This window comes from Canis aureus, chromosome 12 (genome assembly GCF_053574225.1).
Source record: "Canis aureus isolate CA01 chromosome 12, VMU_Caureus_v.1.0, whole genome shotgun sequence".
NCBI lineage: Eukaryota > Metazoa > Chordata > Mammalia > Carnivora > Canidae > Canis > Canis aureus.
This window is the reverse complement of record NC_135622.1, coordinates 7,165,094-7,178,068: the sequence shown is the minus strand read 5'-3', so window position 1 is coordinate 7,178,068 and position 12,975 is coordinate 7,165,094. Positions and strand designations below refer to the sequence as shown.

Sequence of the window (12,975 nt, the reverse complement as noted above, 5' to 3'; positions counted from 1 at the left end):
TATTGCTTATTAGAATTCCACGTGACTCCTAGGCCACGCTTTGGCCATTCACCACTTGACAGACCTTTGTGCTGTTTGCCAGGTTTTTTCCTAATGTCGGGAATGCTGCCCTGAACATTTCTGTAGGACTCCTGAGTGGAAGTATGTTTTTACTTCTCTCAGCTAGGTTTCTAGCCGTGGGATTGCTGGATCCTATGGGAAGCTTTTGCTTAACTTTTAAGGAACCCTCAAAGCGGTTTCCAACGTGGCTCTTGTACGTTATGTTCTCAGCAATAGAGGAGGCTCCCATGCTCCACATCCTCAGCAACACTCGGTGGTGTCTTTTGAACACAATCTCACTAGCTGGTGTAAAATGGTACCTGGTCTTAGCTGCATTTCCAATTTACCAACATAGAGTATAACACCCAGTGCTCATCCCATCAAGTGCCCTCCTTAGGGCCCGTCACCCAGTTACCCCATCCCCCCACCCCCTTTCCACAACCCTTTGTTTCCCAGAGTTAGGAGTCTCTCACGGTTTGTCTTCCTCTGATGGCACAGCTGGAGTCCAGGATCAGGGCCAGTGCCTTCCACCTCTGCCGCTGGCAGTTCCTCTGGACTCCACAAGGTGGCAGATGACTTAAGGGAGGAAACCTCCAGGTGGCACAAGGAGACCAGGGGGCAGCAAGCAAGATGGGGGGACCAGCTCTCTGGAGATTCTGGGAGCAAGTGAGGGCTGCAGGACACACGAAAGCAGTTGGCAGGATCTGGATGGATCTTAAGTAGGCTTGGTCCCTGGGTAGGCTCTACCCACCAACCTTTAGGTTAACCTTTGAGGCTTCCTCCTGCACTAGCTTGAGGCTCCCACCGCACTGCCCCTTCCCATCAGCAGACAGAAAAGTGCCTGTGGCACCATTAACCTTCTCCTCTGTCTAACTAGGGGAGTTTGGGATGGGTTTTGGGGGGCTCTACCCCTTTCTGGCCACCTCTCTTGGGGCAACTACTTGGGGATGAGCCATCCCTGCAGGGACCTAGAAGGGGCCCCGTGTCCTTCAAATTGGAGCTGGGCTCGCAGAGAAGAAGGGCTCCCGCTGATCTGTATTTCCCTGGCCTAGGCTGAGCATCCTGCGCCAGGACTGAGGGGCTGAGCTGACCTAAAACAGAGAACCTCCTTAGGTGGCCTGTGGTGGTGGTGAGGAGAGAGGTAGGGCAAAGAATTCTACACTCTGTCAAAACATCTTCGAGTGAAGATTTTTAAAAATAGTTGTTAAGAGGGTAGATCTCATATTATCTACTTGGTGGTATAGTTAATAACTGCATGTGGCGAGGGTAGCTACACCTCTAGAGACCATAACATAATTCATGGAGTTCTCCAGTCGCTGTGTTGTGAAATTGATGTTACATTTGTATCAACTAGAAATCAATTTTAAAAACCTGAAGGTGACGGGAAACATTTGAAGAGGCAGCAATAAAAGTATACCTGACTGTGGAACAACAGGAGTTAGAATTGATTTGAACAACGTGCGTTCAATTTGAAGTGAACATACGTCCACTTCTACATATAATTTTTTGAATAAATACAGTATAGTACTGTAAATGTATTTTCTCTTAGGATTTTCTCAATGACAGTTACTATCACTGAATCAAATGAATAAACTATGATACAAATAACATGCAAAATATATGTTAATCAACTCTTTTTTTTTTTTTTACATGTAAGGCGTCAGTAGGCTATGAGCAGATAAGTCTTTGTGGAGTCAAAAGTAATACACAGATTTTAATTGTGGGAATCTGTACCCCTAACCCCCAGGATTTTCAAGGGTCCGCTGGTATCTGTATTTGCAGATGACATGCTCCTATAGTGAGAAAAAATACCAAATACTGACGCGGCCCAACTCCATAACCTAATTCTACAGAGTGTCAGGATACAGGACACACCACATTGCTAGTGTTTCTACACACAACCAATGAACAATCAGAAAAGGAAATTACGAAAACCGTTCCATTTACAATAGCGTCCACCAGAATAAAGTATCTAGGAATAATTGATTCAAGGAGAACAAAATCTGTACACTGAAAACGACACAACGTTGCTGCAAGAGATTCAAGAAGACCTAAAGAGTGGAAAGACATGCTGCGCTCCCGGGTGGGAAGCAAGGTGTACGTGGTTAAGATGGCAATACCGCGACCCGCAGATTCCCATAGGATTGCTATCAAACATTTTCCTTCTGCCTCCTCGAATCGCATTCAGCCCTTGCTATACAAGTCCTTTCAGACTCTGTGGTTCTCATCTCTTAACGTGAGATTGGATCATTTTCACATTTTCCATATATCTGCTGAATATTTTGAACCAAAGGAATGAATGCACTTGTAACAAACAAACACTTTCTAGTCCTGCTCTGGTGGTTCTCACATCTGTGTCAGCTTTGGGTTGTTTTCAGAGGATTGATCCTGAAAGGGGGCCGTAGCCTGCGAGAGTGCCAGGCCCTGGTCCTATGATTGTCCTCAGAGGTGCTGTCGTCGTGTCTCAGGGAGGACCCTGTTGCACGCCGCAGGCCCCTCCACAGCTCTTCCATGGTTCCTTTCCGCAGTTCTATCCTCCCCGGATGCTGTCCTGGGGTCTCTCAGCTCAGAGTCCTAAACTCCAAGGTGTCCACAGGGCTCCTCTTCCAACGCCACCCCTGCTGGCTTGGATAAGATCTGGAGGCAGTGCCTTGGAGCAGCTGTAGGGCTCAGGTCACCTGTGTCTCCATATCTCCAGGAGTACTATCCTCTTTGCCTGACCCGGTATTTTTGGAAATAAATCTGCATTTCGTGCATCTTGTGTGCTTCTGTCCTGTTTTGTTTTGTTGTTTCAGGCAAGAGAGTGAACAAGTCCTGTAAGTCCTTTTTGGTGTGGCTCCTATGTTAACTTCAAATTTGGAAAACCTCTATGTCGATCCTGAATAGAGAGAGAGACCTTGCAGAGTAGAGCCCCAGCTCCTGTGAAAGCATAAAGCCAGAAACCGCTTAAAACCCTTAAAGCTTGGATTTAGGAAGCAAGGCTCACACGGCTGTAAGGGCGGTTTAAGCTTCAGACCCAGAGTGGAGAGGGCAAAACGCGCCTTGCTTAAGAGCTAACCTGCTGTTTGTGAAATTTCTGTGGTGTCCAACCCAGTGAATATTTGCGAATGGACACAGGTGCGTCTTTATGAGCCCTGAAGGGGCGCCTGGCGGCCCGTCTCCATCAGGTGAGCTGAGTCCGGAGCCCCACCTTCGGAGCGGAGACTACTTAAAACGGTCTTATTCACGTAAAGCTGCCAAGCTCGACTGTCTCCATTCCCCCAAGGGCCCTCCGAGGAAGGCTCTACGGGTAGGGCAGGAAGGGCCCATCCTAAGGAGCGGTAGAGCCTGGAGCTTGGGGGAGGTCCCGCAGGGTGCCGGGTGGGTGGGGGCCGGGAGGAAGCGGGGAGGAGAGAAAGAAACGGACTCGGACGCAGACGTGTGCTCTGCAAAGCTGCGGGGACTGAAGAAAGCACCTTTTTCAGGCGGCGGGACTGCGAGCCCCGTAGGGAGACGCAGGCAGAGGTGCGGGGAGCTCCGGGGCGCGGCGTCCCCGCTCCAGGAAGGAGCCCAGGGAGAGCGGAAAAGCCAAGCTCCGCCTCCAGGTCGCAGGTAGGAGCCGCCCAGAGCCTCCGTAGAAAAGGAAAAAGCTGAGCTTTTTTTTAGGTGATAAACCTAAACAGGCCTCAGGGGCAGGAACGTCTTCGCCACTGGAAAGCTGTCGCCACGGAAAAGTACCAGGAGAAAGTAAAGAGCCGCAACCTTCCCTTAGACCCACCGGCCGGGGCGAGCGCGCGCAGGCCTCACTAGCACAACTGCGCAGCCGAGTCCCCCGCGCGCGGACACCACAAAGGTTCAGCACGGCCCGCGTGCAACGACCGAGCCTCGCCCCGGGAGAACCACCTGCGGGATCGTGGGGTTTCCACCCCCAGGTAAGTATAGCCCGCGCCGCCCCGCCCCGCGGCAGCCCCGCGCGCCTCCACCTTACACACACGCTCACCCGGCCGACACCCCAAAACCCTCCGCACCCACTCCTGTCCCGAGCATCCTCAGCCCCCACACAACCCTCCCGAACACAGTTCGAGCGAGGGCGCTGCCGCCGCCACCGCCCCGGGGAGTCCAGCGCCGGGAGCCCAAGCCCGCCGGGGCCTCGTTTGCATCCGACACGCCCCTCGTGACGTCACGGCCTCGCCGCCCCGCCCCGCCCCACCTGGGGCCCCCCCTAGGATCTCAGCTCTGAGGCTCCTGCTCCTTCCTGCTCCTGCTCTGAGGCTCCTGCTCCTGCTCCTCCTCCTGCTCCTGCTCTGAGGCTCCTGCTCCTGCTCCTCCTCCTGCTCCTGCTCTGAGGCTCCTGCTCCTGCTCCTGCTCCTGCTCCTGCTCCTGCTCCTGCTCTGAGGCTCCTGCTCCTGCTCCTCCTCCTGCTCCAGCCGCTCCTCCACCAGCTCCTCCCTCCCCCCCCTCCTCTCCCTGCCTTGGCTTTCTTCCTCACCTTCCAGTCTCCCCTGTTTCCTTCCCTCCAGCCTGATTTTGTTACCATTCCTCCTGCTTCTCCCTCAGCTCGGCCTCAGGACCCCTCCACACACACGCGCACGTGCACACGCACACGCACAGCCCTCAGCACAGACAAGCCTGCGCAGCCTGGAGGACCGTGAGGAAGGACTTTCCACCAGCCAGGGAAGCGCCGCCGCGGATACCTTCTCTCTCTCTCTCTCTCTCATTCTCTCTCTCTCTCTCTCTCTGTCCAGAACCTGGTTTGGAGGAGACGGACTGCGATGCCTGCACCTGAGGACCTCAGCCTCCGTGCCAGCTGCCCACCCACCCCCACCGCTCCCGGCAGGGACACCCCCGGGGTGGGGCCGACGTCAGGAACCTCTGGGCCCTCGGGCTGACACCTGCCCCCCAGGTCCCCCAGGCTGAAAACACCCAGGTGCCTGCCGGTTCCCCAGGCGGGATCCGGGGAGGGAGTGCGCCCCCTCGTGGCCGCCGGGGGAGGCGCACAAGGGTCCCCCTGCTTGAGAGGCAAGGGCAGGGCCAAGGGCACCATCCCTTCTGCTCCCTGGGACCAGACTCACAGTTCAGAGCAGCGGGGAGTGGGGTCCCAGGCGCCCCTTCTGCCACCGCCTTCCCTCCCTCCCTCCCTCCCTCCACCGCTGGGCGCGTCCCCTTGGATGCGACTTCTGGATCAAATCAGCCTCCCAGGGAAAAAGCCAGGTCTGGGAAACGGGGCAAAGCCGCGCCTCTGAAGAGACGAGTACTTGGGCAACCTTATGGTCATCCGTGGAGCGCCCTAGGGTTCTGATCTGCCTTGTTCCCATTGCGCCTTGAGGCGTGTTTTACTTTTACCGAATTGTTGAAATCACAAAGGATTGGGGGGTAGGGGGCGTCCACTAGTCACCTCAGTGAATAGGGTGGTGGTGGGCACAGGAATGCCCCCTGCCTAGGAGGTCCCCACGCTGATGCCGGGAACCTGTGACCGTGGTGTTCCATCACACAGCGCGAGGGCCCCTGCAGAGGTGCTGACGGTAAGCACCTTGAGATGGGGAGATGACCCTGCCTGGTTATCCAGGCAGCCCCCTGGAAGGGACCCTTCAACAGGAAGAGGCCAAATAGGAGGTCAGGGGGATGCTGTGTGAGGAGGACTCTGCCTGCTGTTGCTGGGGCGAGGATGGGGGCGGGGGAGGGGGGGCTCTCAAAGCTGCAGCAGGCAAAGGGACACACTGTCTGGAAACCTAAAAAAGAGAAACTGCCAGGTATTTTACCAGCAAAACTGGGATCCGTGGGAATCTTAAGGGAAAGGCAATCTGGGACAAACAAGTTGTGGCCAGATCATAGACAAGTCCTGAGAACAAATAGGAGGGAAGCTCTTCTTTCTGGCTGAAAGGGCTCAGTTTGGAAGGCTGTTCTAAAAGTCACAGGGGTGAACTGTGCATTGGAAGTGGGCTGACATCTCCCTGGGGAAACAAGGCTGGTGTTTCTTACTGTGGCTGGGTCAGCAGAGGCCTAACCATGTAAAATGTCAAGCCCGTCTAAGGTCAGATCCGTCTGTTCCCCTTGGGGCTGCAGTGCACTGAGGAGCTCAGAATCCCCTTAGTCTAGTGCCCCCTCTTAGAGATGAGGAGGGGCCACCCAAAGCCATGGGGCCAGGGTTAGACACCAGGCCTTGAGCCCTTTCCATTGGTCTCTGGGAAGTGCAGAGGAAACTTCCAAACAAGGAGAAGCCAGTCCGTGTGTGGGGTTGTAGGGTTACCTTTGCTGGGACAGCCACAAGGCTTTGCAGAGACCATCTTGTAAGTGTTCTTCTATAGAGGCTCAGGAAAGAAAGGAGTCAGCAGAGAAGAACAAAAGGGAGTTAGCCAAAGAAAAAATGAAAAAGAAATAATAGGGAGGGTGAACTCATGGCCTGACCTCATTTTCACACTGTGGGATCAGCATTCTCTCAGGTTACCGTCAAGGAGCCGTCCTAAGAATAGGCCCCATTGCTCATGGCAGAGCTTTAAAGTCCATGTGAAGGGTTTAGTTTCTGATTTGCAAGCCACCTGCTATTAATCCGCGAACTTGCTGGGGAATGTGTTAGTATTTTCAATAAACGTACATGACGCCTGTCATATAGGTAACATGTTTTCCCTCAAGTTACATTTTTATTTATTATCAAATTCACTTTTAGGTCGATTCAAACCAACGGTTTTCTTTGGAAAAGGAAATAAATATGAAAATAGAATAGTTGTTCTCAGCCTGATAGCGTGCAGTGGAATCAACAGATTAGAAGACTAGAAAGAAAAAGATGTAATATACAGAAACGGTGACTTTACAGGTAGTACAATGTCATTGAATTTATATCGCTCAATAGTTACTCTGAATGTATGGGCTAAATGCCCTAATCAAAAGACACAGGGTATCAGATTGGATAAAAAAGCAAGACCCATTGATACGCGGTCTGCAAGAGACACACTTTAGACCCAAGGGGACATCTTTCACATAGAAAGTGAGAGGGTCCAAAACCACTTATCGTGCTAATGGACATCAATGGAAAGCTGGTTTAGTAATCCTTATATTGGACAATTTAGATTTTACAACAAGGACTGTACGTGGAGATGAGGTGGACAGTATATCGTAACTAAAGGGTCTATCCAACAAGAAGCTCTAACAATGTTAATATTAATGCCTCTAAAATGGGAGCAGCCAATTCTATAAACCATTTCATAACTAAATTGAAAGCACATGTTGATCACAATACGATAATAGTAGGGGACTTTATCACCTTTCTCACTGCAATGGACAGATCGACTAAACAGAAGATCAAGAAGGAAACACAGGCTTTGAATGACACACTGGACCAGATGGACTTCACAGATGTATTCAGAGCAGTCCATCCTACAGCAACAGAATACACATTCTTCTCAAGTGCACAAGGAACATTCTCCAGAATAGATCACATACCGTGTCATAAATCAGGTGTCAGCCAGTACCACAAAATGGCATCATTCCGTGCATACGTATTATTGTAAGACCACACTGCTTTGAGACTTGAATTCGATCACAAGAGGAAATTGGGACAGAAGTCATATACATGGAGTGGAGGCTAAAGAGCGTCCTACTAAAGAAAGAATGGGTTCAACCAGGAAATTAGAGAAGAATTCTAAAGATTCATGGAAGCTTTGGGATGCAGCAAAGGCAGTCTTAAGAGGGAAGGAGAGGGCAGACAAGCCTTTTTCAAGAAACGAGAAAGGTCTCCACTACACCTAACCTTACCTTACACCTAAAGGAGCTGGAGAAAGAACAGCAAAGAAAGCCTAAGCCCAGCAGGAGAAGAGAACTAATAAAGATTAGAGCAGAAATCGATGAAATAGAAATGAAAAAGAACATTAGAATAGATCGATGAAACTAGGAGCTGGTTCTCTGAATGAATTAATAAGGTTAATAAAGCACTGGCCAAGACTCGTCAAACAGAAAAGAGAAAGGAAGGACCCAAATCGATAAAATCATGAATGAAAGAGGAGAGGTCACAACCAATACCAAAGAAATACAAATCATTATAAGAACCGATTATGGGGGATCCCTGGGTGGCTCAGCGGTTTAGCGCCTGCCTTTGGCCCAGGGCACCATCCTGGGTTCCTGGGATCGAGACCCACATCGGGCTCCCTGCATGGAGCCTGCTTCTCCCTCTGCCTTTGTCTCTGCCTCTCTCTCTCTCTCTGTCTATCATGAATAAATAAATAAAATCTTAAAAAAAAAAGAACCGATTATGAACAAGTATATGCCAACAAATTAGGCAATCTGGAAGAAATGGGTGCATTCCTGGAGATGTATAAACTACCAAACACTGAAACAGAAAGTAATAGAGAACTTGAACAGACTCAAAACCAGCAAGGAAATTGAAGCAGTCAAAAAATATCCCAACAGACAAGAGTCCAAGGTCGAATGGCTTCCCAGGGGAATTCTCCCAAACATTTAAGGAAGAATGAATACCTATTCTTCTGAAGCTGTTTCAGAAGATAGAAATGGAAGGAAAACTTCCAAACTCTTTCTATGAGGCCAACATTACCTTGACCCCAAAACCAGACAAAGACCCCACCAGAAAGGAGGTAACAGACCAATATCCCTGATGAACATGGATGCCAAAATTCTCACCACGATACTAGCCAATAGGATCCAACAGTCCGTTAAAAAAGGATTATTCACCACGACCAAGTGGGATTTATTCCTGGGTTGCCAGGATGGTCCAACATCTCAAATCAATCAATGGGATATACTACGTTGATAAGAGAAAGGACAAGAACCGTATGATCCTCTCAATAGATGTAGGAAAAGCACATGACATAGTACAGCATGCTTCCTTGATTAAAACCTTTCACAGTGTAAGGATGGAGGAAACATACCTTCATATCATAAAAGCCTTATACGAAAAGCCCACAGTAAATATTCTCAATAGGGGATCCCTGGGTGGCGCAGCGGTTTAGCGCCTGCCTTTGGCCCAGGGCGCGATCCTGGAGACCCGGGATCGAGTCCCGCGTCAGGCTCCCGGTGCATGGAGTCTGCTTCTCCCTCTGCCTGTGTCTCTGCCTCTCTCTCTCTCTCTGTGTGTGTGACTATCATAAATAAATGAAAAAAAATTTTTAAAAAGACTTAAAAAAATAAAAAAATAATAAATATTCTCAATAGGAAGAAAACCGAGAGCCTTTCCCCTAAAGTCAAGAACACTAAGGGTGTCCACTCTCGCTACTGTTGTTTGACATAGTACTACCAGACCCAGCTTCAGTAACCAGACAACAAAAAAGAAAGAAAAGGCTTCTGAATTGGCCAAGAAGAAGTCAAACTCTCACTCTTCACAGATGCCATGATTCTCTATATGGAAAACCCAAAAGACTCTACCCTAAAATTGGTAGAATGCATACAGAAATTCAGCTAAGTGACAGGACATAAAATCGTCACAGAAATCGGTTGCATTTCTGTACACTAACAATAAGACAGAAGAAGGAGAAAGTAAGTCGATCCCATTTACTATTACACCAAAAACCATGAGATATCTAGGAATAAACCTAACCAAAGAGGCAAAGGATCTCTACTCAGAAAAATATAAAACACTCATGAAAGAAACTGAAGAAGACACAGAGAAATGAAACAATGTTCCATGCTCATGGATTGGAAGAACAAATGTTGTGAAAATGTCTATGCTACCTTGAGCAATGTACGCATTCAATGCAATCCCTATCACAATACCACCAACTTTTTTCACAGAGCTGGAACAAATAATCCTAAAATTTGTATGGAACCACAAAAGACCCGAAAACCAAAGGAATGTTGAAAAAAGAAAACCAAAAGTGGTGACAGCACAATTCCGAACTTCAAGCTCTATGACAAGGCTGTACTCATCAAGACAGTATGGTACTGGCAAAAAACAAACAGACAGACAGACAGACAGACAAAAAACAACCCAAAAGCAGACACATAGGCCGATGGAACAGAATAGAGAACCCAGAAATGAGCTCACAACTCTATGGTCAAGTAATCTTTGACAAGGCACGAAAGAACATCCAATGGGAGAAAGATAATCTCTTCAACAAAATGGCTTGGGGAGGGGGGAATTGGACAGCCACATGCAGAAGAAGGGAACTGGACCATTTCTTACACCACACATAAGACAGACTCAATAGGGTGAAAGACTTGAATGTGAGACAGTAATCATCGAAATTCTAGAGGAGAACACAGGCAGCAACTTCTGTGACTTTGGCTTCGGCAACCTCTTGCCAGGCATGTCTCCAAAGGCAGAGAAACGAAAGTAAACACCAACTGTTGGGACTTCAAGATAAAAAGCTCTTGCACAGCAAAGGACGCCGCTGACAAAACCAAAAGACAACTGACAGAATGGGAGAAGATATTTTTTGCAAATGTCTTATCAGATAAAGGGCTAGTATCCCACATCTGTAAAGAACTTATCAAAATCACACCCAAGAACAAATAATTCAATCAAGAAATGGGCAGGGGTGCCTGGGTGGCTCAGTGAGTTAAACATCTGCCTTTGGCTCAGGTCATGATCCCAGTGTCCTGGGATCGATCCCCGCAGCGGACTCCCTGCTCAGAGGGGAGACTGCGTCTGTCTGTACTCCTCCCCCTTGCTTGTACCTGCACATAAACAAACGAACGAATGAATAAATATCTTTTTTAAAACTGAAATGGGCAGAAGAAAGAGACATTTCTCCAAAGAGAGCTACAAATGGCCAACAGACTCATGAAGAACTGTTCCGCATCACTCGGCATCAGGGAAATACAAATCAAACCACAATGAGATCCCACCCCACACCAGTCAGAATGGCTAAAATGAACAAGCCAGGAATCGGCAGATGTTGGTGAGGATGCAGAGAATGGGAAACCCTCTTACACTGTGGGTGGGAATGCAAACTGGTGCAGCCACCCTGGAAAACACTCTGGAGGTTCATCAAAATTTGAAGATAGAACAACTACTCTACGACCCAGCAAATCCACTAGTAAGGACTTATCCTAAATATACAAATGTAGTGATCCGAAGGGGCACCTGCACCCCAGCGTTTAGCAATAATGTCCACAATAGCCAAGTTATGGAGAGGACTCAGATGTCCATCGACAGATGAATGGTTAGAGAATGAAATGCTACTCAGCCATCGAAATATGAAATCTTGACACTTGCAACTAGGTGGATGGAACTAGAGGGTGTCATGCTCAGTGAAGTAAGTCAGTCAGAGAAAGTCAATTTTCATACAATCTCACTCATACGTGGATTGTAAGAAAACTAGAGGGTCATGGGAGAAGAGAGGGAAAAATAAAAATAAAACAAGATGAAATCTGAGAGGGAGACAAAGCATAAGAGACTCTTAATCATAGGAAACAAACTGAGGTTGCTGGAGGAGAGGCAGGTAGGGAATAGGGTAACTGGTGATGGGCATTAAGGAGGGCACGTGATGGAACGAACACTGGGTATTATATGGAACTCATGAATCACTGACCTGAACCTCTAAAACTAATGATACGTTACATGTTATTGCTCTGAATTTAGATTTTAAAACTGATGCTTAAAAAAAAAAAAAAAAGAAGTGATCGATCCAGTCCTCTGTCCTCTACCTTGAGCGCTCAGTGCCCCGTGGCCACACCCTTGCACCTTCAACTCAGGTAAGTCCAGACAATAAACTGAAGAGATTGAGCTCTCCATGCAAAATGAATAAATATTTTTAATATTTATTTTTTTAAAAAGGAAGGGAATTTTATTTGAGCCCAAAAGACAGTGGCCTGGGGTGGGCAATCTTCACAAAGAAGAGAGTGTTCTGGAAAATGAATATTTGGTGTAGGGTTATCTACATTTTTTACATAAAAATTTAAAACTTGTTAGACAAAGACTTTGCAGAGACACTGCAGTTCCTGGTCCTAAGTTTCCATTATATGCAGTGATGATATACGATAATGATTTTAATCTTATGGGAACCAGGTACACTTCTTCCTGTTTTCTTACCTTTCCCAGGAGGGTCCTTTTTGGTTATTTTCCTTAATAAAGCAGACGTAAAACGTGTGCTTGGGGCAGACATAGAGTCCAGGCTTTGAGTTTTTGTGGAGTCATTTTGACCTCCGTAAGTGTGGAGGCATAGCTTCCCTGGAGCCCAGGAGCAGGACCCACAAACATTAGAAGTTGAAAATGTCCTTGATCAGGGCCCCTTCCTCAGGGACCTCCTAAGTCTCTGGCTCATAAGACGTAGTAGGTGGGAACATATGCTGAAGAAGTGAGGAGGTGCTTCAGGGCATCACTTTCCCCTGCCTTCTCAACCTCAGCTTCTATGTCACTCAACAGCACGGACACATCCACCGTGGACATCAAGCACCACTGACCCATGACCTTGAACTGCCCATGTTTGGGTAGAGGAAGACAACCACAGGCCAATGACATGAAGTCAAGTCAATGAAATCTACAAAGCAATGTTTCATCTTTTTAAAATTGTTCTTCAATTTTAAAAAATTTTAATTCCAGCAACACTCAGGGAGTCCCCATTCCATCACTAGGAGTCATTTAAAGATTTCACCCAAGGAGAGAGGACTGGGGACATTTTGACTTTCGAACAGATGGTGACCATTAAAGAAACTTAAGTGCGGATCTAAAACAAAAATCTGGAAATGGAGCAGGTGAGAAAAATAGGATGTAAATGGCATCTGTTTACTGGGTGGAAACAATACAATAAGAGTGCAGGTTAAGACAAGAGAAAAGAGAAAACAGAGTAATGTCAAAACTTTGAGGTTGAGAGATCACTTAAAACTTAGAGACTGGATGTGAAAAGGATGACAAATTAATACGGAACCCAACGTGTCCAAGAACGGTTGGTGCAATGTTCGGCCCTGCCTATGACAAGCTTCCTAAACACCAAAGGCACATGTAGGCCGACATATGTGCACTCACAGAAAACAGAAAATACCACAGAGAGAGGAACATGGTCAGAATTTTT

At 47.9% G+C, this 12,975-nt stretch overlaps 2 long non-coding RNA genes across 2 annotated transcripts; one reads left to right on the top strand and one right to left on the bottom strand.

Annotated features, from left to right (window-relative positions):
* Positions 1–1,658: 1,658 nt before the first annotated feature.
* On the bottom strand, positions 1,659–4,131 carry LOC144280492 (uncharacterized). Its single transcript, XR_013348897.1, has 2 exons — positions 3,694–4,131; positions 1,659–2,958 (listed from the first exon to the last, which is right to left on the bottom strand). It is a non-coding gene; the product is annotated as an uncharacterized LOC144280492 (long non-coding RNA).
* A 103-nt stretch (positions 4,132–4,234) lies between these two features.
* Positions 4,235–12,954, top strand: LOC144280493 (uncharacterized). The gene is made up of 4 exons (XR_013348898.1): positions 4,235–5,541; positions 6,684–6,830; positions 11,547–11,659; positions 12,330–12,954. It is a non-coding gene; the product is annotated as an uncharacterized LOC144280493 (long non-coding RNA).
* Positions 12,955–12,975: the final 21 nt, after the last annotated feature.